The 23,114-nt window shown below is 47.4% G+C and overlaps 1 protein-coding gene across 1 annotated transcript in view; it reads right to left on the reverse strand.

The window, feature by feature from the left end:
- Nucleotides 1–22,609, reverse strand: part of LOC143930443 (uncharacterized) — a 74,569-nt gene extending 51,960 nt beyond the window's left edge. Inside the window, exon 1 of the mRNA XM_077454762.1 lies at nucleotides 22,571–22,609. The gene's annotated coding sequence lies outside the window, so the exon portion shown is untranslated. The remainder of the gene's footprint in view (nucleotides 1–22,570) is intronic.
- Nucleotides 22,610–23,114: the final 505 nt, after the last annotated feature.

Below are 23,114 nucleotides of genomic sequence, written 5' to 3' on the forward strand. Positions count from 1 at the left end.
CAGCTTTTGAATTTTACAATGGCCGCCGACGAACGAAGAGGGCACGGGACGGAGGCAAGGCACAGGACGGCACGGCACGGGACGGGACGGGACGGGACCGGAGGCAAGGCACGGCGGCGAGGCACGGCGGCGAGGCACGGCGGCGAGGCACGGAGGCAAGGAGGCTCGGCACGGGACGGAGGCTCGGGACAAAGGCTCAGGACACAGGTAGGCTGGACACACACACACACACACACACACACACACACACACACACACACACACACACACACACACACAGGGATGGATGGATGGATGGAGACACACACACACAGGGATGGATGGACGGACACACAGGGATGGATGGACGGACACACAGGGATGGACGGACACACAGGGATGGACGGACACACAGGGATGGACGGACACACACACAGGGATGGACAGGCATGTCTTACCCTCGGCTTATACACGAGTCAATAAGTTTGCCAGTTTTTTTGGGGGTAAATTGGGGGCCTCGGCTTATATTCGGGTCGGCCTATACTCGAGTATATACGGTAATATATAGGTTTTTTTTTAATCTAAATTATACATACAAGTGAACTGATTGGAGGTTTGTTTTGTTTAACCACTTTCAGACCGGACCAATTTGCTGGTCAAAGACCAGACCACTTTTTGCGATTCGGCACTGCGTCGCTTTAACTGACAATTGCGCGGTCGTGCGACGTGGCTCCCAAACAAAATTAACGTCCTTTTTTTCCCACAAATAGAGCTTTCTTTTGGTGGTATTTGATCACCCCTGCGGTTTTTATTTTTTGCGCTATAAACAAAAATAGAGCAATAATTTTGAAAAAAACGCATTATTTTTTACTTTTTGTAATAATAAATATCCCCCAAAAATATATAAAAAAACATTTTTTTCCCTCAGTTTAGGCCGATACGTATTCTTCTACATATTTTTGGTAAAAAAAATCGCAATAAGCGATTATTGATTGGTTTGCGCAAAAGTTATAGCGTTTACAAAATAGGGATAGTTTTATAGCATTTTTATTAATAATTTTTTATTATTTTTTTTTTACTAGTAATGGCGGCGATCTGCGATTTTTATTGTGACTGCAACATTGTGGGGGACCCATCGGACATTTTTGACACATTTTTGGGACCATTGTCATTTATACAGTAATCACTGCTATATAAATGCAGTGATTCCTGTGTAAATGACACGGGCAGTGAAAGGGTTAACCAGTGGGTGGCAGTGTAGGGGTTAAGTGTTTCTAGGGGTGTGTTACTAACTGTGGGGGGGTTGGGCTTTCATTTAGTGTACACTGATCTCTGCTCCAATCACATGGAGCAGAGATCAGCGTCACTAGTTGCTAGGCAGAATGGAAAAATGTTGTTTATATAGCATTTCCTCCATTCGGCCGCTCCGTGAGACGATCGCGGGGATGCCCGCGGCGATCGAGTCCGCGGGTCCCGCGACCGGACTCACGGGGGTCCCGACCAGCGCGGGAGCGCGCCGCCGGCGGCGCGCTCCCGATGGCACGGCGGCAACGAATATTGGATGTACCTGTACGCCAATATGTCTGCCTGTGCCATTCTGTCGACGTACATCGTCGTGCGCTGGTCGGGAAGTGGTTAATAAATGTTTAAATGTAAGACATTTTCTGTATCACTTATTAAGGCTGCTTACACACTGAAGCAGGCAGGCATTGATGGTAAAACGCTGCTAATTTTAGTGGCGCTTTACCGTCATTTAAGCAGTGCTATTCGGCTGCTGGTAGGGTGCATATAACCCAGCTAGCGGCCGAGGAAGAGGTTAAATGCGCCCGTGAAGCGCCGCTGCCAAATCGCATTGCAAGCACTTTGGCAGTGGTGCCCATTCATATCAATGGACAGGAGTGGTGGAGGAGCGGTATACACCACTCTAAACGTGCTGCTTGCAGGACTTTTTTTAACATCCTGCCAGCGCATCGCCTCAGTGTGAAAGCACTCGGGCTTTCACACAGACACGCAGGGGAGCCGTTTTGCAGGCACTTTACAGCTGCTATTTTGGCCTAAAAGCTCCTAAAAAACGCCTCCGTGTGAAAGGTGTCTGTTAGATTTTATGAGATGAAGGGGGAAAAAAAAGGAAAAAGATAAAATAAAAATCAGCCTAACACATCGGCCCCAAAAAAACTGCATCATATATCGGCCATCGGCCGCCATGATTTCTAAATATCGGCATCGGCCAGAGAAAAACCCATATCGGTCGACCTCTAACAACAACCCTAAACATACAGCTAGAGCTACAATGGAATGGTTTAGATCAAAGCATATTCATGTGTTAGAATGGCTCAGTCACAGTACAGACCTAAATCCAATTAAGGATCTGTGACAAAACTTAAAAATTGCTGTTCACAGATGCTCTCCATCCAATCTGACAGCTTGAGCTATTTTGGAAAGAATGGGCAAAAATTGTACTCTCTAGATGTGCAAAGCTGGCAGAGACATATCCAAAAAGCCTTATAGCTGTAATTGCGGCAAAAGGTGGTTCTACAAAGTATTGACTCAGATGGGTTGAATACAAATGCACGCCACATTTTTCAGATATTTGTAAAACATTTTGAAAACCTTTTTTAATTTTCCTTCCACTTCACAATTATGTGGCACTTTGTGTTGGTCTATCAAAGCCATATGCAATTAGCGGACCTCCAGCTGTTGCAGAACTACAAGTCCCATGAGGCATAGCAAGCCTCTGACAGCCACAAGCATGACACTCAGAGGCAGAGGCATGATGGGAGTTGTAGTTTTGCAACAGCTGGAGATCTGCTAATTGCAAATCCCTGGTCTATCACATAAAATCCCAATAAAATACTGTACATTTACATTTTTGGTTGTAACATGACAAAATATGGAAAATTTTAATTTTGAGGGGGAGGTCTTTGGGATGTCACCACAAACACTGACATACTTTGAGAGATAGGAAGGATGGGATGGCCGGTTTGCTTTTATGTCAGTCAGCTATGTCCCTAGATACTTTTTGAAGCTTTGATCATGTGAGTGCACATTTCTTATTTATTTTTTAATAAAAATTCTTAATGGTATTTTACAATTAGGAGTTCTGTTTCCCCTTGATGAGCTTATGTGGATTTCGATCTGTGAGATCTGCTTGCACTGTCTGTGATCCTTAAGCCCCATACACATGGTCAGAAATTCTGCCGGAAAAAAAGTCAGATCGGATTATGTTGTCAGAAAATTTTTGGGCTCTATCGAACTTTTTCCGTTGGAATTTCCGACGGAAAAAGTTTGAGGGCTGAATCTAAAATTTTCTGACAACAAAATCCAATCAGACTTTTTCCGATCGTGTGTACAGAATTTCGACGCACAAAGTGCCACGCATGCTCAGAAATTTTTTGGAGACAAAAACTATTGGCTACTGGTCTCTACGTAGTCCCATTGTACATTTTGTATGTCACCTTGTCCCGAACGATCGGATTTTCTGACAACTTTGTGTGACCGTGTGTATGCAACAAAAGTTTCGGCCAAAATCCATCAGATTTTGTGGTCGGAATGTCTGACCATGTGTATGGGGCATTAGAGTGGAGCAGCTGGCTATGGACATATGCTGAAGCTCTGTTTTACCTTCTGCTCTGGGGGTCTAAAGTATGGGTGAAATGCTGTCTTTAGGTGTGAGGCATGGAAGAAGAATTTATCATCTTTTTATTTTTTGACATGAATGGCCTTGAAGTGATAATAGTAAACCCTTGGGGGGGGGGGGGGGGATTTGAGGTTTTCCACATCTTTTCGGGTACCACTCTGTTGCTCCTGGCACCTCCCTCCTGCCGGGTGCCCTGCGGCTCTGTGTGTCTATTTATACACAGAGCTGTGGCATGGCCCCACCACCTCCGCCTACTGATTGGTTCACTGGCTGTGATTGACAGCAGTGGAAGCCAATGGCTAAAAGCCAATGCAAAAAGCCAATCAGGAGTGCGAGTCCCCGGAAAGGCAAGGCTCTTGTGGACATCGCTGGATCGGTATTAGAGGGGCTGTGAACGCCACTGCACACAGAAAGATTTTTACCTTCATGCATATGCATGAATGCATGAAGGTAAAAAAAACCTTGTGCCTTTACAACTTTAAGTTATTGCACAGTGGATGTTTACATAAATTCATTGAATGTACACATATGCAGTATTGTTTTTATAACTTATTGAATTTATTTATATAAAGCATTATGTTCATTTTTAGGTATATGTATATAGGGGAATGATTAGGAATTAACTGTATGAATTATCACATTTTAAGTTCACATCAATGGAGGATAAGTAATATTTGCTTATTTGAGTATATGTATACATACACACAAACATACATACATATATAGATATATACACTCAGATACATACATATAGTGATGGACGAACTTCCGACGGGACGTTTCGCGAACGTGGACCGCGAGCGCGGCCGATAGTTCGGAACCATAACGTTCGCGGCGGGCCCCATTGACTTCAATGGGAGGCGAACTTTGCAAACCTATAGGTCAAATTTGCAGCCACAAAATAATTACTAGCTGTGCAAACATAGTCCCACCACATGGCCAATGACATAACACATGTATGAGGTGAATCTGGGATCGACAACTACAAGCATTCTTTTTTTATATGTGAAATTGTGACAATTCAGGACTGTGGAGCGCATGAAGGCAATGGAGGAGAGGGAAGGTCAGGGTAGGCAAAGAAGAGGGTGCAGGAGATGATCACCAGCAGCGTGACATACAGCAATGACACCTGCACCGTGATATACAGCACTGACACCAGCACCGTGATAGAGAGCACTGACATCAGCAGCGTGACATACAGCAATGACACCTGCACCGTGATAGAGTGATCTGACACCAGCACCGTGATAGAGAGCACTGACATCAGCAGCGTGACATAAAGCACTGACACCAGCACCGTGATATACAGCACTGACACCAGCACCGTGATAGAGAGCACTGACATCAGCAGCGTGACATACAGCAATGACACCTGCACCGTGATAGAGTGATCTGACACCAGCACCATAATAGAGAGCACTGACCTCAGCAGCGTGACATAAAGCACTGACACCAGCACCGTGATATACAGCACTGACACCAGCACCATGATATACAGCACCGACATCAGCAGCGTGACATACAGCAATGACACCTGCACCGTGATAGAGTGATCTGACACCAGCACCGTGATAGAGAGCACTGACATTAGCAGCGTGACATAAAGCACTGACACCAGCACCGTGATATACAGCACTGACACCAGCACCGTGATAGAGAGCACTGACATTAGCAGCGTGACATACAGCAATGGCACCTGCACCGTGATAGAGTGATCTGACACCAGCACCGTGATAGAGAGCACAGACATCAGCAGCGTGACATAAAGCACTGACACCAGCACTGTGATATACAGCACTGACACCAGCACGGTGATATACAGCACCGTAAGCAGCCCCAGGAGGAAGTCAGCATAGCACAGGGATGGTGGGAGCCCCTCATAATGAGCAGAGCACAGGGATGGTGGGAGCCCCTCATAATCTGCACAGTAGAGGTACAGCCCCAGGAGGAAGTCACCACAGCACAGGGATGGTGGGAGCCCCTCATAATAAGCAGCCCCAGGAGGAAGTCAGCACAGCACAGGGATGGTGGGAGCCCCTCATAATGAGCATAGCACAGGGATGGTGGGAGCCCCTCATAATATGCACAGCAGAGGTACAGCCCCAGGAGAAAGTTAGCACAGCACAGGGATGGTGGGAGCCCCTCATAATAAGCAGCCCCAGGAGGATGTCAGCATAGCACAGGGATGGTGGGAGCCCCTCATAATAAGCAGCCCCAGGAGGATGTCAGCATAGCACAGGGATGGTGGGAGCCCCTCATAATAAGCAGCCCCAGGAGGAAGTCAGCACAGCACAGGGATGGTGGGAGCCCCTCATAATGAGCATAGCACAGGGATGGTGGGAGCCCCTCATAATGAGCATAGCACAGGGATGGTGGGAGCCCCTCATAATATGCACAGCAGAGGTACAGCCCCAGGAGGAAGTCAGCACAGCACAGGGATAGTGGGAGCCCCTCATAAAAAGGAACACCCGGAGGATGTCAGCATAGCACAGGGATGGTGGGAGCCCCTCATAATAAGCAGCCCCAGGAGGAAGTCAGCACAGCACAGGGATGGTGGGAGCCCCTCATAATGAGCATAGCACAGGGATGGTGGGAGCCCCTCATAATATGCACAGCAGAGGTACAGCCCCAGGAGGAAGTCAGCACAGCACAGGGATGGTGGGAGCCCCTCATAATAAGCAGCCCCAGGAGAAATATGACACCGCTCAACCTCTTCAAACAGGAGAGTACGGGCATATAGTATGGTGTGCTTTTTTTGGGTCTATCACACCAGTTACAATACTTTCTTTTTGGATTGCGTTTGTCACTCTTTGTAGTATCGCTGCAGAACGGCTCAGCGGTCACAATGCCTCACAGTGGAGACGCACTATACTATGCTTTCTATATGTGCAAGTATTTTATACGTGTATTACACAACTATATACTGCACACCAAATAGTACACCCTTACCAGTCCTTATAAGGACCTTTGTGGAACTAGTAGGTTGTGTTTAGCAGACTATACCTCACTCAACCCTATATACTATAGTATGCTATACCTTACCAGTCTTTAGAAGGACCTTTGTGGAACTAGTAGGTTGTGATTAGCAGACTGTACCTCAGTCCCTATACTGATAAAGGACTGCTGCAGAATAGGGCAGCAGTCAGCAGTAGTGCACCTCAACCCTATATATTGTGGACCTATACCAGTCCTTAAGGATTAGCAGACTGTACCTCACTCAACCCTATATACTCTAGTACGCTATACCTTACCAGTCCTTAGAAGGACCTTTGTGGAACTAGTAGGTTGTGATTAGCAGACTGTACCTCACTCAACCCTATATACTGTAGTACACTATACCTTACCAGTCCTTAGAAGGACCTTTGTGGAACTAGTAGGTTGTGATTAGGGATGAGCTTCGCGTTCGAGTCGAACATAGGTTCGACTCGAACATCGGCTGTTCGTCCGTTCGGCGAAGTCCGAACATTTTGGTCCGTTCGCGCCAAATTCATGTGGTGCTCACGGCCCACAATGCACTGCGATGGCGCAGTGCATTGCTGGCTAATGATTGGCCAAGCATGCACTGTGACCCCGCATGCTTGGCCAATTGCAGCGCCAGCAGCGAGGAGAGCCATGATTGGCCACAGGCAGGATGCCTGTGGCCAATCATAGCTCAGGCTGTGTAGTGCACGCCCCACACTATATAAGGCCACGTCTGAAGCAGTGGGTGTTCTGTGTACCTTCAACACAGTACACACCGATCGTTTTTGGCCGATTTTCGATTTTGCTGTTGTGTAGTGGTTGTTGTCTGCATGCCCTGACCGTAGTATACACCGCTATATTCACCTCACCTATATAGCTAGTGATCTATCTTTTATAATAGAGCTTGCAGTCAGTAGTGTTAGGAGCTTGTGCGTGCTGTCTGCGTGCTCTGTACCCAGTACATACCGCTATATCCACCTACATAGCTGTTCTCTATTTGAGCCCACTTGCCATCTGCAGGAGTTATTGGAAGTTGTGTGTGCCTCCAGCACAGCACAGTGTACATCTGTATATACCCCTTTATCTCTGGTGTTCTATAATAAAGGCATCTGCAGGAGTTAGTGGGTGTTCTGTGTACCTTCAACACAGTACACACCGATCGTTTTCGGACGATTTTCGATCTTGCTGTTGTGTAGTGGTTGCTGTCTGCGTGCCCTGACCGCAGTATACACCGCTATATTCACCTCACCTATATAGCTAGTGATCTATCTTTTATAATAGAGCTTGCAGTCAGTAGTGTTAGGAGCTTGTGCGTGCTGTCTGCGTGCTCTGTACCCAGTACATACCGCTATATCCACCTACATAGCTCTTCTCTATTTGAGACCAATTGCCATCTGCAGGAGTTATTGGAAGTTGTGTGTGCCTCCAGCACAGCACAGTATACATCTGTATATACCCCTTTATCTCTGGTGTTCTATAATAAAGGCATCTGCAGGAGTTAGTGGGTATTGTGTGCCTCTAGCACAATATACACTACCCAACTGCTTTTTTACCCAACTCCCTTCAGGCCATTACCATGTCTGGAAGGCCAGCAAGGAGAGGCAGACAGGTGCGAGCCGATAAAAGAGGGCAAGCAGGCTCTGTGTCTAGAGACAACAGTGCTGGTCGTGGACGCGGTGCATTGTCATCAGCACGTGGCCATGGGACACGCTTGTCCTTCTTTTCGGCAGCTGGACATGTTGAGCCACAACATGCCAACGACTTGGTAGAGTGGATGACCAAGCCCTCTTCATCCTCCTCATCCTCTCTCACCCAGTCTCAGGGTACTAGCAAAGCAGCTGCCAACGCATCGTCTTCCCTCCTCTCAATGTCATCATCAGTGACTCCTTCCCTAGACCCACCACGTCCTCCTGAGGAGTCTCCTGAACTCTTTGAGCACAGTGTTGGGTGCATGCTCCAGGAGGATGCCCAGTGTTTTGTGGGCTCTGATGATGACACTCAGCTAGAGGAAGGCAGTAGCGTGAGCGCAGAGAGAGGGGATGCTCAAGAAGGACAGCAATCTGGCAGTCATGTTCCACAAGCTGCAGCATACTGCCAGGTTTGCTACAGCGATGAAGAGGGAGGGGATGATGAGGGCACTGACTCCACGTGGGTGCCTGGAAGGAGAGAGGAGGAGGAGGAGGCACATGTCCAACGAGGCAGGATGCCCTCCGGGGGCCAGCTTAGGGGCAGCACACAGACTGAATCACACCGCAGAGCTCCGCCTGTGCAGGGCGCTGCCTCTGCGCGTTATTCTAAAAGTTCTTTGGTGTGGGCCTTTTTTGAGACGAGTGCATCAGATCGCACCGCTGCTATTTGCAACATATGTCTCAAGCGTATCTCGCGTGGCCAAAACATCAGCTGCTTGGGCACCACATGCTTGACCAGACATATGTTGACCTGCCATGCAGCTCAGTGGCAAGCGTACCTCAAAGACCTACACCAAAGAACAAAGCGGACCTCTCCTTGCTCCTCATCAGCTGGCATCTCCAACCCCACTAGACCTTCAGTCCTCTCTGAAACCTGCTCTGAGAGGAATGAAGGTGTAGGATTAGGTGTGTCACAGCCAAGTGCTTCCGGGAACTCTGCTAGCGGTACACCCACATCCGATTATAGCAGGCAAATGTCCCTGCCCCAGCTGCTGGACCGGCGAAAGAAGTTCACTCCCAGCCATCCACATGCCCAGCGGTTGAATGCTAGCTTGGCTAAATTGCTAGCACTTCAACTGCTGCCTTTTCAGTTGGTAGACTCGGCCCCCTTCCGTGAGTTTGTACAATGTGCGGTTCCTCAGTGGCAGGTCCCCAAACGCCACTTTTTCTCATGGAAAGCGATTCCGGCTCTATACCGGCATGTGGAAGGCAATGTCCTTGCCTCGCTGGACAGGGCGGTCAGCGGTAAGGTGCATATTACCGCTGACTCATGGTCCAGCAGGCATGGACAGGGACGTTACCTGTCTTTCACGGCCCATTGGGTCACTCTTCTGGCAGCTGGGAAGGATGCAGGACAAGGTGCAGTAGTGTTGGAGGTTGTTCCGCCAGCACGCCTCCAAAATGCTACTATTGGTTGTGACACACCTCTCTCCTCCACCCCCTCCTCTTCTTCTTCCTCCATGGCCTCTTCCAGTGCTCTGTCCTCAGAACCAGCGGTGCTTCGTAGGCTTTCCAGGGGCTACGCAAGTATGCAGGCAAAACGATGCCATGCCATGCTTGCGCTGGTTTGTTTGGGGGACAGGAGCCACACTGGGGCGGATGTTTTGTCAGCTCTGCAGGGGCAGGCCGAGAAGTGGTTGACGCCACGCCAGCTTAAGCCAGGAATGGTGGTTTGTGACAATGGCACCAACCTCCTCTCCGTCCTCCGACAGGGACAACTGACCCATGTGCCCTGTGTAGCTCACGTCCTTAACCTGGTGGTGCAGCGGTTTTTGGGCAGGTACCCCGGCTTACAGGATGTCCTGAAGCAGGCCAGGAAAGTCTGTGTGCATTTCCGCCGATCATTTAATGCCTGTGCTCGGCTGGCTGAGCTCCAAAAGGAGTTGAACCTGCCCAAGAACCGCCTTATATGTGACATGCCCACCAGATGGAACTCAACGTTGGCCATGCTGCAGCGGCTGCACACGCAGCAGAGGGCCGTCAATGAGTACCTGTGCGACTACGGCACCAGGACAGGGTCAGGGGAGCTCGGTTTTTTCTCACCACGCCAGTGGGGCATGATCAGGGATGCATGCACTGTCCTGTCACCGTTTGAGGAGGCCACAAGGATGGTGAGCAGTGACAGTGCATGCATCAGTGACACTGTACCTCTTGTCCACCTCTTGGAGCATACGCTGCGTGGAATAATGGACAGGGCACTTGAGGCAGAACAGAGGCAGGAAGAGGAGGACTTCCTTGCCTCTCAAGGCCCCCTTTATCCAGACAGTGTTCCTGCTGTGCCACCCATCACACAGGAAGAGGATGAGGAGGAGGAAGAGGAGGGGGAGGATGATTGTGTCAGCATGGAGGTGGAGGCTGGCACTCAGCATCAGCAGCAGCAGTCTTGTAGGGATGATTTACAGTCCCAAGAAACACGTGGACTTGTACGTGGCTGGGAGGAGGTAGCTGCGGATCATGTTGTCCTTAGTGACCCAGAGGACTCTGGACCGAATGCCTCAGCTAACCTACGCTGCATGGCCTCCCTGATCCTGCAAAGCCTGCGGAAGGATCCTCGTATTCTTCGGATCAAGGAGAGGGACCATTACTGGCTGGCCACTCTCCTTGATCCACGGTACAAGGGTAAGGTTGCCGACCTTATCTTGCCATCTCAGAGGGAGCAGAGGATGAGACATCTCCGGGAGGCCTTGCAGAAAGGTCTGTGCAACGCGTTCCCAGAGACTGGGAGGTTACAAACTCCTGGTGCTGGACAACGTGTTGCTGAGGCATCGGTCAGAAGGAGCGGTGGAGAAGGTGGCCGTCTGACTGATGCTTTCAGACAATTTTTTAGTCCGCAGCCCCAAGGTATGATCGGTTCCAGCACCCATCGCCAGCGTCTGATTTACATGGTGCAGGAATACCTAGGGGCAAGGTCAGACTTGGACACCTTTCCCATCGAAAATCCTCTGGCTTACTGGGTCTTGAGGATGGATCACTGGCCAGAGCTTGCACAGTATGCAATTGAGTTACTGGCCTGTCCTGCATCCAGCGTTCTTTCAGAACGCACCTTCAGTGCTGCTGGTGGCTTTGTTACCGATCACAGGGTGCGCCTGTCCACCGAATCAGTTGATCGACTGACCTTCATCAAGATGAATCAGTCTTGGATCACCCACAGCTACCAAGCACCTGAAGCTGATGTAACAGAATAATTTGTTTTGAAATATCACATCCCTTCAAGACTGCCTATGCTGATGCTGAGTGACTGTCCTGTTATGTTGATTGTCTATCCTCTTCCTCCTCCGCTGATATGTTGGAAGAACATTTCTGGTTCTGGGTGATGCCATCAGCCCAATTTTTCTGCCCCTGTTTAACAGGGGCGTTTAAGTACAATTTTTGATGCAATGCTTTGCAGCAGGGCTAATTCCTGCAATCAAACAAGAGTATATGGGAGAGGTTGCAGTGTTGTGGCACCAGCACCAGTGCCTAAGGCCCAATTTTTCTGCCCCTGTTTAACAGGGGCGTTTAAGTACAATTTTTGATGCAATGCTTTGCAGCAGGGCTAATTCCTGCAATAAAACTAGAGTATATGGAAGAGGTTGCAGTGTGGTGGCACCAGCACCAGTGCCTAAGGCCCAATTTTTCTGCCCCTGTTTAACAGGGGCGTTTAATTACAATTTTTGATGCAATGCTTTGCAGCAGGGCTAATTCCTGCAATAAAACTAGAGTATATGGCAGAGGTTGCAGTGTGGTGGCACCAGCACCAGTGCCTAAGGCCCAATTTTTCTGCCCCTGTTTAACAGGGGCATGTAATTACAATTCTTGATATAATATTTCACAGGAGGGCCCCTTCCTGTGCCCACCCAGAGTAACGGTGAGGACTTATAGTGTTGTGGCACCAGCACCACAACCACCAAAGGTCAATTTTTCTACCACTGTTCAACAATGGCATGTAATTACAATTCTTGATATAATCGTTCACAGCAGGGCACTCCAGCGCCCACCAAGAGTCACTTTGCGGGCTTACAATGTTGTGGCAAAACCAACACCTTGTTCCGCCATTTCTGCAGAGCATATAGGGCAGGCCCCTACTTTCAAACATCCAACTTACAAACATCTCCTACTTGCAAACGGAAGGAAACAACAGCAAGTGAGATGAAAAAAGATAGACGGCAAAACAAATTATACAGGGGTGATAACCCTTCCCTATGTTTTCCAAAAAGGTTAAAAATAGTTTTTTTGACTGAGCTACACTTTAAAAATGTACCAGTTGAAAATTACAAACAGATTCAACTTAACACAACAAACCTACACAGTCCCTGTCTTGTTTGCACCGCCTGTATACTGCTGTTCTGAGTATATAGGGCCTGGGGGCCACACACATTTCCTTTTTTAAATATGGGTACAGGGTTCCCCTTAATATGCGTACAAGACCCAAATAGGCTGGTAATGGGCAGGGAGGGCTACCCATGCCATTTTTCTCAATGATTTTCAACCATATTGCAGGAACCAGATATAACATTAAAACCGCAAGCAGTTTTAAATGGTGTTATTTCCGTTTAATGTCATTTTGTGCAGGGACTGTTCTAAACACGGGAAACACGTGGCACTTCACAGGCATCCTACAGACACCCTCCAGGCACCATATTTAAAGGAATATTTCACTTTAATCGTCATTAAAATCAGTGCTCCCGCCAAAACGGCCATTTTTAAAAACATTTTAGGCATTGACCCATGTCCCCTGGGGCAGGAGCCAGGTCCCCAAACCCTTTTTAGGACAGTATCTTGCATATTAGCCGTTAAAATTAGCACTTTTAATTTCGAACGTTCGAGTCCCATAGACTTCAATGGGGTTCTAACGTTCGTACGAATTTGGGGTCCGTTCGAAAGTTCTGGTGCGAACCGAACCGGGGGTTGTTCGGCTCATCCCTAGTTGTGATTAACAGACTGTACCTCAGTCCCTATACTGATAAAGGACTGCTGCAGAATAGGGCAGCAGTCAGCAGTAGTGCACCTCAACCCTATATATTGTGGAGCTATACCAGTCCTTAAGGAATAGCAGACTGTACCTCACTCAACCCTATGTACTGTAGTACACTATACCTTAGCAGTCCTTATAAGGACCTTTGTGGAACTAGTAGGTTGTGATTAGCAGACTGTACCTCAGTCCCTATACTGATAAGGGACTGCTGCAGAATAGGGCAGCAGTCAGCAGTAGTGCACCTCAACCCTATATATTGTGGACCTATACCAGTCCTTAAGGAATAGCAGACTGTACCTCACTCAACCCTATGTACTGTAGTACGCTATACCTTACCAGTCCTTATAAGGACCTTTGTGGAACTAGTAGGTTGTGATTAGCAGACTGTACCTCAGTCCCTATACTGATAAGGGACTGCTGCAGAATAGAGCAGCAGTCAGCAGTAGTGCACCTCAACCCTATATATTGTGGACCTATACCAGTCCTTAAGGAATAGCAGACTGTACCTCACTCAACCCTATGTACTGTAGTACGCTATACCTTACCAGTCCTTATAAGGACCTTTGTGGAACTAGTAGGTTGTGATTAGCAGACTGTATCTCAGTCCCTATACTCATAAAGGACTACTGCAGCAGAAGAGCAGCAGTCAAGTATAATATTCTTTTTATATTTGGAAGAAAGAATATTATACGTGTACAAGCCTATTACCATACCAGTCCTGAAAAGAACCTTTGTGGACCTAATAGTAACAGCTACTGATTAAACTGACTGTCCCTCACTGCCACACACAGCTTCCTGCCTGTCCCTATTTAAACTGACAAAACACAAGCTGCTGCAACAATAACTTGAATAGCACTCAAAACTATATCCTGTACTACTTTACCATACCAGTCCTGAAAAGGACTTTGTGGACCTAATAGTAACAGCTAATGATTAAACTGACTGTCCCTGCTGCACACAGCGTCCTGTCCCTCTCTCTACACTGACAAAAGACAGGCTGCTGCAACAATGACTTGAATAGCAGTGCCTCAAACCTATATCCTGAACTACACCTAACACCTATACCAGTGATGGCGAACCTATGGCACGCGTGCCACAGCTGGCACCCAGAGCCATCTCTGTGGGCACGCGAGAGGGTCCTGGTTCACGGTGGGGAGAACATGGCAGCAAACAGCGGCGAGGTACAGGAAATTAACTGCACGAGTGAGTGGGTGGCTCTGCAGCCTCCGTGCGGAAGGCTACAGACCTGAGAGCACGTGAGGGAGAGAAGCAGGCAGCGGCGAGGTGTGGGAAACTGTCTGCACGAGTGAGTGGGCGGCCCCACATTCTCCGCGTGGTAGGCTACAGGCCTGACAGCACGCACGGGAGGGAGAGAAGAGCTTCACTGCTTCATTTTATGGCTGAAGAGGGGCGCAGCATCCCTAGTGCCTTCCAGAGCTTGAACTCCTCAAACCTCCTTCAACAGTGAGGCCCGGAGAACAGACTGACTGTGGGCCCAGTAGACAAGGACAGGCGAGAGGCACAGGCTGTGAGGGAGCCGCTGGATGGAACAGGGATGGAGACAGGTACCGGGCACAATTATACACTGAATACCTGCAGACGAAGACTGGGGCAGGGAGGCAGAGCAGGGATTGCAGATAAGGACATAGCTAGAGGTCTCCCTTTCTCTCAGCTCTCCACTTTTTCAGCCCCCGTGTCCCCCCCCCTCTCTCTCTCTGTGTCCTCTCTGTCCCCCCTCTCTCTCTGTGTCCTCTCTGTCCCCCCTCTCTCTCTGTGTCCTCTCTGTCCCCCCCCCTCTCTCTGTGTGTCCCCCCTCTCTCTGTGTGTCCCCCTCTCTCTGTGTGTCCCCCCTCTGTGTGTCCCCCCTCTCTCTGTCCCCTCTTTCTCTGTGCCCTCCCCTTTATCTCTGTCCCATATCTCTCTCTCTGCCCCCCCCCCTCTCTCTCAGCATCTCTCACACTCCTCCCCCTCTGTGTGCCCCCATCTTTCTGCCCCCCTCTCTCTCTGCCCCCCTGTGTGTCGCCTATCTCTATCTATCTGTCCCCCCTCACTCTGTCACCTTTCTCTCTCTATGTGTCCTCTCTCTCTCTCTGCCCCCTCTCTCTCTCAGCATCTCTCACACCCCTCCCCCTCGCCCTCTCTGACCCCCCTCTCTCTCTGCCCCCCGTGTGTCCCCCCTCTCTGTGTGTGCCCCCATCTCTATCTATCTGTCCCCCCTCACTCTGTCACCTTTCTCTCACAGCCCCCTTTCTCGCTCTCTCACAAACCCCTATCTCACAACCCCCTCTCTCTCTTACACACACCCCCATATCTCTCACACACCCACTCTCTTTTTCTCAGCACCCCTCTCTCGTGAATTGCCGTGTTGGCACTTTACAACACAAAACCAACTTATTTATTTCAGTTTGGGCACTCAGACTCAAAAAGGTTCGCCATCACTGACCTATACCATACCAGTCCTTAAAAGAACTTTTGTGGACCTAATAGCTAGCGATTTGGGTCACTGCAGTCTCTCCCTGCTCCACACAGCAACCTCTCCCTATAGCGACAGCAGAAAGAATGTAAAATAATAAAGTAAAAGTAAAGTAGTGAGTGTACAGCTTCTATAACAGTATAAATTTTCTGTCTCCTAAAAATAACAACACACAGCCATTAATGTCTAAACCGCTAGCAACAAAAGTCAGTACAGTCCTAAGTGAAAATGTCCAAATTGGGCCCAATTAGCCATTTTCCCTCCCCAGTGTCAAGTGACTCATTAGTGTTACAAGGTCTCAGGTGTGAATGGGGAGCAGGTCTGTTAAATTTGGTGTTATCGCTCTCACTCTCTCATACTGGTCACTGAAAGTTTAATATGGCACCTCATGGCAAAGAACTCTCTGAGGATCTGAAAAAAATAATTATTGTTCTACATAAAGATGGCCTAGGCTATAAGAAGATTGCCAAGACCCTGAAACTGAGCTGCAGCACAGTGACCAAGACCATACAGCTGTTTAACAGGACAGGTTTCACTCAGAACAGGCCTGGCCATGGTCGACCAAAGAAGTTGAGTGCACGTGCTCAGCGTCATATCCAGAGATTTTCTTTGTGAAATAGACGTATGAGTGCTGCCAGCATTGCTGCAGAGGTTGAAGGGGTGGGTGGTCAGCCTGTCAGTGCTCAGACCATACGCCACACACTACAACAAATTGGTCTGCATGGCTGTTGTCCCAGAAGAAGGCCTCTTCTAAAGATGATGCACAAGAAAGCCGCAGACAGTTTGCTGAAGACAAACAGACTAAGGACATGGATTACTGGGACCATGTACTTTGGTCTGATGAGACCAAGATAAACTTATTTGGTTCAGATGGTGTCAAGAGTGTGTGGCAGCAACAAGGTGAGGAGTACAAAGACAAGTCTGTCTTGCCTACAGTCAAGCATGGTGGTGGGAGTGTCATGGTCTGGGGCTACGTGAGTGCTGCCGGCACTGGGGAGCTACAGTTCATTGAGGGAAACATGAATGCCAACATGTACTGTGACATACCGAAGCCGAGCATGATCCCCTCCCTTCAGAGACTTGGCCGTAGGGCAGTATTCCAACATGATAAGGACCCCAAACACACCTCCAAGATGACCACTGCCTTGCTAAAGAAGCTGAGGGTAAAGGTGATGGACTGGCCAAGCATGTCTCCAGACTTAAACCCTATTGAGCATCTGTGGAGCATCCTCAAATGGAAGGTGGAGGAGTGCAAGGTCTCTAACATCCACCAGCTCTGTGATGTTGCCATGGAGGAGTGAAATAAGACTCCCATGGTAACCTGTGAAGCTCCGGTGAACTCCATGCCCAAGAGGGTTAAGGCAGTGCTGGAAAATAATGGTGACCACACAAAATATTGACACTTTGGGCCCAGTTTGCACATTTTCACTTAGGGGTGTACTCACTTTTGTTGTCAGTGGTTTAAACATTAATGGCTGTGTGTTGAGTAATTTTGTGGGGACAGCAAAATTACACTGTTATACAAGCTGTGCACTGACTACTTTACATTGTAGCAAAGTGTCTTTTCTTCAATGTTGTCACATGAAAAGATATAATAAAATATTTACAAAAATGTGAGTGGTGTACTCACCTTTGTGAGATACTGTATATACATATGCTCAGTTACATACATGTGCGCACATGCACCCACATATATACACACTCCGATATATACACAGATATATACTGTATATATGCTCAGTTATATACATGTATACAAACACACACATATATATACACACACACCGAGATACATACATACACTCAAATACATGCATAAATACATTGGACACAACAACATTTTATCAGAAGAATACTTACATATTTAATCTGGTAATAGGCAGCCAGCTTCTCTCCTCTCTGCCCTGCTGTTTCCGCACTTACTGTCTGTGCAGCTTCTTCCTGTTCCCACCCACATACACTCACAGCTTCTCTCCAATAGATTAACCACTTCAGCCCCAGAAGATTTTACCCCCTTCCTGACCAGAGCACTTTTTGCGATTCGGCACTGCGTTGCTTTAAGAAACAATTGCGCGGCCGTGCAATGTTATACCGAAACAAAATTGACGTCCTTTTTTTCCCACAAATAGAGCTTTCTTTTGGTGGTATTTGATTGCCTCTGCGGTTTTTATTTTTTTCGCTATAAACAAAAAAATAGAGACAATTTTGAAAAAAAACTATATTTTTTACTTTTTGCTATAAAAAATATCCCCCAAAAATATATTAACCACCTTCAGACCGGACCATTTTGCTGGTAAATGACCAGAGGTCTTTTTACAATTTGGCACTGCGCTGCTTTAACTGGTAATTGCGCGGTCATGCAATGTTGTACCCAAACAAAATTTGCGTCCTTTTCTTCCCACAAATAGAGCTTTCTTTTGATGGTATTTGATTGCCTCTGCGATTTTTATTTTTTGCGATATAAACGTAAAAAGACTGCAAATTTTGAAAAAAAATGATATTTTCTACTTTTTGTTATTAGAAAAATCCAATAAACTCAATTTTAGTCATACATTTAGGCCAAAATGTATTCAGCCACATGTCTTTGGTAAAAAAAAAGTCAATAATTGTATATTTATTGGTTTGCGCAAAAGTTGTCACATCTACAAACTAAGGTACGTTTTCTGGAATTTACGCAGCTTTTAGTTTACGACTGCCTATCTCATTTCTTGAGGTGCTAAAATGGCAGGGCAGTACAAAACCCCCCCAAATGACCCCATTTTGGAAAGTAGACACCCTAAGGAAATTGATAAGTGGCATGTTGAGCCCATTGAATATTTTATTTTTTTGCCTCAAGCGATTGAATAATGACAAAAAATATATATTTTTTTTTTTTACACAAAGTTGTCACTAAATGATATATTGCTCACACATGCTATGGGCATATGTGAAATGACACCCCAAAATAAATTCTGCTGCTTCTCCTGAGTACGGGGATACCACATATGTGGGACTTTTTGGGAGCCTAGCCGCGTACGGGGCCCCGAAAACCAAGCACCGCCTTCAGGCTTTCTAAGGGCGTAAATTTTTGATTTCACTTCTCACTACCTATTACAGTTTTGAAGGCCATAAAATGCCAAGATGGCACAAAACCCCCACAAATGACCCCATTTTAGAAAGTAGACACCCCAAGCTATTTGCTGAGAGGCATTTTGAGTCCATGGAATATTTTATATTTTGCCACAAGTTGCGGGAAAATTACAAACTTTAATTTTTTTTTTTTTTTTCACAAAGTTGTCACTAAATGATATATTGCTCACACATGCTATGGGCATATGTGAAATGACACCCCAAAATAAATTCTGCTGCTTCTCCTGAGTACGGGGATAACACATATGTGGGACTTTTTGGGAGCCTAGCCACGTACGGGGCCCCGAAAACCAAGAACTGCCTTCAGGTTTTCTAAGGGCGTAAATATTTGACTTCACTCCTCACTACCTATTACAGTTTTGAAGGCCATAAAATGCCAAGATGGCACAAAACCCCCACAAATGACCCCATTTTAGAAAGTAGACACCCCAAGCTATTTGCTGAGAGGCATGTTGAGTCCATGGAATATTTTATATTTTGCCACAAGTTGCGGGAAAATTACAAACTTTTTTTTTTTTTTTTCACAAAGTTGTCACTAAATGATATATTGCTCACGCATGCCATGGGCATATGTGAAATGACACCCCAAAATAAATTCTGCTGCTTCTCCTGAGTACGGGGATACCACATATGTGGGACTTTTTGGGAGCCTAGCCTCGTACGGGGCCCCGAAAACCAAGCACCGCCTTCAGGCTTTCTAAGGGCGTTACAGTTTTGAAGGCCATAAAATGCCAAGATGGCACAAACCCCCCCCAAATGACCCCATTTTGGAAAGTAGACACCCCTAAATTTAGGGGTACACTAGTGAGAGTAGGTAATAAATGGCAGGTGCCCTGAAACTATAAAAAAAATAACTAACCAACCAGCGTCACCTGTAACAGTTATATGGTGATCACTGGTGAAAGGGTTAACTAGGGGGCAATCAGGGGGCTTTATGCGGTAGTATATGGGGGTCCCTGGCGCTATAAAAAGATGCGGCGAACCTAAATACCTACCTGCCTAACTAGCGTCACCTGTGACACTAATACAGTGATCAGAAAAACGATCGCTTATTAGGCTGGGTTCACACTGGAGCGATGTGGGAACGCCACGAATGCGCGGCGGGTTCCCGCATCACATGCCTCCCGGCGGCAGTTCACACTGCCCTATGCGAACTGCTGGGAGTGTCAGTGAAATGTTAATGACACCCCCAGATCAGTTTGCATATCGCAGTGCGATCTGCAAACTCGGATTGCATGGTGTGAACACCCATGCGATTCGATTCTGCTGCGGACCAAAAAAAGGGTCCCGTGCGAGTTTGCGGCGGGTGCGACACGAATTCAGCCATACTATCTGTATGGCTGAACTCGAATCGCACAGAGATCGGATGTGATTTGCACTGCGGTGCGGTGCGAATCACATCCGTTCTCATAAACCGCTGCAATGTGAACCCAGCCTTAGTGACACTGGCGACGGGGGGTGATCACGGGGTTAAACCTTTATTGGGGGGGTTAGGGGGGTACCTTAGAACTAAAGGGGGCTAACCCTAACTGCCCTAACAGTTATTACAGTCACAAATGACACCCGCCGGGTGATCAGGGGGTTAAACCTTTATTAGGTAATAAATGGCGGGTGCCCTGAAACTATAAAAAAATAACTAACCAACCAGCGTCACCTGTAACAGTTATATGGTGATCACTGGTGAAAGGGTTAACTAGGGGGAAATCAGGGGGCTTTATGCGGTAGTATATGGGGGTCCCTGGCGCTATAAAAAGATGCGGCGAACCTAAATACCTACCTGCCTAACTAGCGTCACCTGTGACACTAATACAGCGATCAGAAAAATGATCGCTTATTAGGCTGGGTTCACACTGGAGCGATGCGGGAACGCCATGAATCCGCGGCGGGTTCCCGCATCGCATGCCTCCTGGCGGCAGTTCACACTGCCCTATGCGAACTGCTGGGAGTGTCAGTGAAATGTTAATGACACCCCCAGATCAGTTCGCATATCGCAGTGCGATCTGCAAACTCGGATCGCATGGTGTGAACACCCATGCGATCCGATTCTGCTGCGGGCCAAAAAAAGGGTCCCGTGCGAATTTGCGGCGGGTGCGGCGGGTGCGACACGAATTCAGCCATACTATCTGTATGGCTGAACTCGAATCGCACAGAGATCGGATGTGATTTGCACTGCAGTGCGGTGCGAATCACATTTGTTCTCATAAACCGCTGCAATGTGAACCCAGCCTTAGTGACACTGGCGAGGGGGGGTGATCACGGGGTTAAACCTTTATTGGGGGGGTTAGGGGGGCACATTAGAACTAAAGGGGGCTAACCCTAACTGTCCTAACAGTTATTACAGTCACAAATGACACCAATGCAAAAAAAATAAAAAATGCAATTGGTGTCACTGTGACTGGGGGGGGGCAGGGGTAATTGGGGGGTGATCGGGGGGTAAAGGGGGGGTGTGAGTGTGCCTGGCATGTTCTACTGTGTAGTGTAGTGCTTGTGCAACTCACCGATGCTCTCTCCTCGGTGCCGGAACGAAAAATACCGACACGGAGGAGAGAATACATCACTTCCTCTCCTGTGTTTACATTACAGGAGAGGAAGTGATGTCACGGGACATTTTCATTCGTCGGGAGCGATCGCGAGGGGGTGGCCATGAATGAATGGCCGTCCCCTCGTCCGGGATCGCTCCCGAACGAATACCGACCACCGCAGGCACCGGGCGGGGGCCCGATCGGGCCCCCGACCCGCGGGCAGGCAAGGACGTACATGTAAGCCCTTATGCCTGCCCGTGCCATTCTGTCGACGTACATCGTCGTGCGGCGGTCAGCAAGTGGTTAAAAAACATTTTTTTCCTCAGTTTAGGCCGATATGTATTCTACATATTTTTGGTGAAGAAAAATCTCAATACGCGTATATTGATTGGTTTGCACAAAATTTATAGCGTCTACAAAATAGGGGATAGTTTTATAGTATTTTTATTATTCTTTTTTTTTTATTAGTAAAGGCAGCGATCTGCGATTTTTATCGTGACTGCGACATTATGGTGGACACATCGGACCCTTTTGACACTATTTTGGGACCATTGTCATTCATACAGAGATCAGTGCTATAAAAATGTGAATAGTATTTTAACCCCTATCAAAATTAAAAAGAAAAATAGTGGAGCTGAAATTATAATGATATAGTAAAAACAATAAATGCCTATCCTAATGAAAATGTGCTTCAAATGTTGTTTTCACCCTATGACAAGTGAAAACCAAATAAAAATTACATATGAATAATGAACAAAACTTATTGTGCTTAAAATATTATTATCACCCTGTGACAAGTGAAAACAAATAAGCTTAATATTCAAAAGTCCATATGAAAAATCCAATGTGTTAATTTTCAGTGTAGTATCCTTCTAATTATCCACCACACCTCTGTGCCAGTGATTCTGCTCCCTTCAGACAACGCACTTACCAGCTCGATATGCCTCACACTCCCGTGTTTGGCTCAAGACGCTTTAAACCACACAGAAAGGGTTAAAATAATCTCTGAAATCCAACCGTGTATATAAGAGATCTCTCCACATGTAAATAATAAAAAGTGCTCCAAAAGTGTGATAAAGTACAACCAGTTTAATAAAACACTTCGTAATCTTCCACCATCACACTCACATCAATAAAATGCAAAGCAAGCAGAAATACCACAGCAAATAACTTCCATGCAGATTTTTAACGATATATTGCGGTCAAGATGTGCGGTAACTGTCTCACCCTCACCCACTCCTCAGTCTCGAACTTCCACTTCCTGGTGCGGAGTGTCGCGTCACATGTAACATGATGATTGCCATACAGCCACGCCCCTATGGCCACATCACCCTGAAAGCGTCCGATCTGAGAGGCTAAGCAGGGTCGGGCCTGGTTAGTACCTGGATGGGAGACCGCCTGGGAATACCAGGCGCCGTAAGCTAAGTGTGTCTTAGGAAGTGATTCTAACTGTACACCCTTTTGCCCACTAGTGCTATTTTGCTGACGTAAATCAGCGCTTGCTGGTCCACAAGTGGTTAATAGATCAGTCTGCCAGTGTGAGCAGTCCTGAGAGGGCTCCTGTAGCTGTAACTAGAAGCAAAGCATCAGAAACAGCGGCCAGGCGATTCTATTTCCCTCCACAGAGAGAAACAAGTCCCTTGTAACTTGGGCTGTTTAGGAGTGTGTCTATGGGAATGTCTGACCATTCTTCCAGATGCGCATTTGTGAGGTCAGGCACTGATGGACGAGAAGGCCTGGATCGCAGTCTTGGCTCTAATTCATCCCAAAG

Source organism: Lithobates pipiens, unplaced genomic scaffold (assembly GCF_037356315.1).
Source record: "Lithobates pipiens isolate NorthernLeopardFrog02 unplaced genomic scaffold, aLitPip1_a1.2 Scaffold_25, whole genome shotgun sequence".
Lineage (NCBI taxonomy): Eukaryota > Metazoa > Chordata > Amphibia > Anura > Ranidae > Lithobates > Lithobates pipiens.